The sequence below is a fragment of the Lathyrus oleraceus genome, chromosome 7 (genome assembly GCF_024323335.1).
Source record: "Lathyrus oleraceus cultivar Zhongwan6 chromosome 7, CAAS_Psat_ZW6_1.0, whole genome shotgun sequence".
NCBI lineage: Eukaryota > Viridiplantae > Streptophyta > Magnoliopsida > Fabales > Fabaceae > Lathyrus > Lathyrus oleraceus.
The window spans coordinates 148,214,907-148,219,392 of record NC_066585.1 but is presented as its reverse complement, the minus strand read 5'-3'; the positions used below and the strand labels follow the sequence as shown (position 1 = coordinate 148,219,392).

The following is a 4,486-nucleotide window of genomic DNA, read 5'->3' as shown; positions in this document are numbered from 1 at the left end:
GAGGTCAATGTACTAGAGCTCATGCCCAAATAGGGGCTTTCTTTTCTCTTGCATGCGCCTTCCCTTCCTCCCTCATTCATTAAAATCAAAGGAAGCTTCATCGGGAAGGGATAGGGATGGCGCATTGGCTTGGTTGGCGGCTTGGCTTCGCTATCGCTCATGACTTGGTATAGAGTCCGTGTAGTCGGTGAGTACGAGTACAGCCTATGAAACAGGCTTTGAGTTCCATTACATTGCAAAAATGAATTCCCGCCACTCTCCCTTCCAGTGAACCCCACGTGTCTGCCTCCGGCTTCGAAGCAGTGGGGAAGAAAAGGACTCGGCTTAACTTCACTTGGGTTCGGTTTACCTTGTTACTATTGGAATGATGGAAGTAGCTCTTCTTCCTCTTTGCGTTAGCGACTCTGAGCTCATAGGGAGCTGGGAATTAGCTTGGTTAGCTGGAGAAGGGATAGAGTTGAAAGATCGGATTTTTTTAGCGCGCCTTATGCCTGTCCTTTCCTGACTCTGTCGATGGTATGCCTGAGATGGCAGTCTTTCTCCTTGGCTTGTACTCGAGATTAGATTCCCTTTTTGTTCGAAATCGATATCTTCGCCTTTGAGAAAGGGAACGAAGGAATTCCGTCTGTTGTCACAAGAATTGTTCAAGTTGAATGCGAATAATCGATTGAATCCGATCTTTGAAGACTTGAAGGACTAGTGTCCAATCCCGGCCGATGTAGAGTAGTCCCTTTTGGGCAGCACTTCCTCGTAGGGAACTACCTATTGTCCTTCTTTCTTGTGGTGGAACCTGGGATTCACCCTCCCAGAAGTTATTATCGCCAAAACAAAAAAAGACATCTTGAATTTCCCACAAGAGTAAAACTATAATAGTATCCGACTCATATGGCGGCGGGGGCTGCGTTCCCCTCTCTTTCTGCTGGATGGGGAGTGCATCGGTCGGCTATGTCCCTGGACCTCCTGGCTTCCCTGTCACGTCCGAACGTAATCAGAGAAGACCTGCCCAAGCACCGCACCACCTTGTGATCATAAAGAAGAATATCCAATACAATCATAGGAAAGAGTACCCGAAAAAAACCGTAACGTATCAGGGTCGTACGCCTGGAACAGTCGTACAATTTCGGCGATTCAAAAAGGAGTATATCCCTCTCCCTTAGTGTCTTTCCACTTCCCTCGTTCAGGAACAAACCCTTCGCCTAATTCTTTTGAGTCCCGACCTGGTTTTTCCCCACTAACCAATTACGTTACGACCACTGAAGAAACTTGGTTGACGAACATGGTTTATGCGCCGCTAATGTAGCGGCTTGTCGAGCATTTGACAAACTCACACCATCCATCTCAAATAGGACTTGTCCCGCGGACACACGAGCAATCCAACCCGTAGGATTTCCTTTTCCTCTTCCCATTCTTACTTCTGTAGGTTTCCGGTAATAGGGATATCTGCGAAAACTCTTACCCATATCTTACCATTTTTTCGGAATTGTCCGCTCATAGCACGATGGAAGTGCCCGATTATAGCCCGACGCGCTGCTTCAATGGCTCGATATGAAAGACGACCAGCTCTACAACTTTGAGTGCCATATCTTCCAAAACCTAGTTTTGTTCCGTCTGGTTTGCAACCCCTACTACATCTGCCTTTACGATATTTACTAAATTTCGTACGTTTCGGATATAGCACGTCCCTTTTTTTTTTTACTATATGAAATCCACACTTTGACACCTGAGATTCCGTAACGAGTAGATACTTCCGCAGAAGCATAATCTATTTTCTGGTTAAATACATTACGAGATGTTTTTCCATACTTTCCGCATTCAGTTCTAGCTATTTCTGCGCCTTCTGATCGACCTGAACAACATATACGGATCCCCTCAACCCCTTTTTTCATTACTAATGGAATATCCTTAACTATTCTACTAAAAATGGAACGAAATGATCTTGTTTTCTTTCTCAGTTGAAAAGAGATGTCTTGAGCAATCGGAGAAGCACTTTGATAAACAGATTTGATCTTGACCGACTCAATTAAGGTATTAGTGTTTGTTCTATTAGACAACAAAGATCGCATTTTTTTCACTTCGTTCAAATAAGAGTTGTACCCGTACGGAATTTTTCTGTTTCTCAGTATGATCTCTATCATCATCTCTATTCCCTTTATCCACTCTCCTATCCTACCTAGGTCTATGAATTTATCTATCAATTCCATTACCTTATCCTTACCCATGAGGTTCCAACATTTGATCCTTAATTGACCTAGGAGTGGTTCCCGGGCATCCTCAAAAAAAAGGTTATTATAAATCCCAACTCTATCCCTTGGAAAGAAAAAGGTAGCACCGAAGAAAGGAAAGAGCGAGATGGTGGTTTTTGTTGTTCCCGCGAAGCGAAGATCATTCGCCAAGCGAATGAAGTGGGTCAACCTCTTTTTGGCTTCGGCCAAACACTTTTTCTCGCTGGTCGAGCTTTCTACAAAAAAAGCGATGCGAGAACGTATTCTCTTATCTAAGCTTCTTCCCTGCGCATTCGCTCCCCCCATCGTAGATGGTTCAGCCACGCCCGGTGCCACGAAATGATTGAGAACTACGACGGGGTCGAAATGCATTTGGTTCTTTCTACAAAAAAAGTATTGCATGACCGAATAATTCAAGGAGGGGCGCACTGCAGGGAGGGTCCTTTTAAATAGATGACTCGTCGGGCCGTCGGAGCGGGACTTCTTGGGGAAAAATAACTTAAAAAACGAAGTTTTTCTGAAGGAGTCGTAATTTTCTATCAGGAACGCTATGTCATTTACAGCCCCGGCGTATTTCGGATGCTTGAAGGCCCCGCTGACCCGAAGTGATTTAGAAAGATTCTTCTTTATCGATGGTGATCGGTCATGGTATCCATAGCGTTGCTTCTTTTTCGGCCAAATCCTAATTTCGTTTTGCTTCTCCCGGTCGTCGAGCCTGATCGACTCGACTCTTTTCCCTGCCCTCCGGCCTCTCACTTCGTTTCGTTCTTCTTCTTTCTTGTTGCTGGAATGAAGACACCCGATCGGCCCGACTTTCCCAAATGCCCACCACCGGCCCTTCTCCTTTCCGGGTCTGGATTTATCGCGTCGTTTCAGTCGTCGTGGTCGACGGGGAAGAAAGAAATGAATGAATGTTCTTTTGGGAAAATGTATAAGAATACACCTACCGAGACGAAAGCCAAAGGTTAGTCTCGCAGGTGGACGTATCGAACCGAAATAAGATCTCAGATTGACATCTTGATAAACTAATTTACCATAATAATAAATAGAGTCAATGGTGACTCCGCCGTGGGAATAGCCGCTTCTTTCTTGATAGAGGGGCTTCCATTCACCAACGCTGACAAAAAGTGCTCTCCGAACCGTGCTGGATAGTCACCCATCACACGGCTCTCAAACCCAACCTGTGGTGAATCCCGGGAGACAAAGTCAAAGCGCTTGATCCTTTGCCCCATACTTTGAGATGCTTCTCCCCGCCGATCAAGCAGCGACGCTGCTCGTGATAGGCTTAGCTTTAAGCCGCTATCGTTCGGTTCGAATAAGTCAAGTCCCCTCGGTCGGTTCGCTCAGGTGGTCTTCCCTTATCTTCTCTTCTCTAACGTTCAGAGTTGTTCTGGTTTAAAAAGGAGCACCGGCCGAGCGCCCTGAATGAATAATAAATGGACAGCAAAGGGAATCAATGATTCTTATTCAACCGAGTTGAAGTTAGCAACATGTCGATTACACACCGGAGGTTGGTAAGAACTGAGGGACAATGCCCCCCTAACCTAAGTGGGCCTACCAGCGAAACAACTGGTACTGGATCGGGGGTGGGGGGGTTGGTTTCGTGCAAGGCCTTCGCAGCAGGAAGAGGCAGTTGTCATTTGAAGGGAAAGGCCCTTTGTATAGGGTTCCCTGCGCACCCTGATTCAACATTTCTATGTTCTTAGTCAAGCCTAAACTTATTGAAAACTAAAGCGCTAACGCTATAATAATTATAAAAATAGCAACCTTTCGCCTTATAAACTAAAACAAAACAAGTTTACTTACTTACTATAAAAAAAGAAGAAAGCGGCAACAAGCACCTTCTTTCTCAAAGTAAACTTTCTCGCTTCTTGCTTTAGAAAGATTGCAGCGTTAGCGCTTCTTGACTAAGAACATCATAGAAAGTCAAGGCTCCTCTCCTTTTCTAGGAATCTACAACTCTCTTTACTGAGCGAGACTCCATCCATATCCCTACTAGTGGTTATATTAAATATTTTTTATTTTATCATTTGTTTGACAGCCTAAACTAGGCTCCATTTTAGATAGGTTTTCGGTCTTAATAAAAAAAATAGGTCAGGGGCGCGTCGGAACGGTCGGTGGCTGCTTAGTCTCATCCGAGAGTCTAATCTCTTTGTACTTTTTTATTATTTATTTTTAAAATAAATAATAAAAATAAGGGGGTCGATTTAGGCTCCTTCCCTTCCACTGCATAGCTGCGCTAGCAGGTACTATGAGCCCTCTGT

The 4,486-nt window shown here is 44.7% G+C and overlaps 1 pseudogene; it reads right to left on the bottom strand.

Moving 5' to 3' along the window:
- Positions 1 to 1,218: 1,218 nt before the first annotated feature.
- LOC127107509 (ribosomal protein S3, mitochondrial-like) lies at positions 1,219 to 3,371 on the bottom strand (annotated as a pseudogene).
- Between the last annotated feature and the right edge of the window lie 1,115 nt (positions 3,372 to 4,486).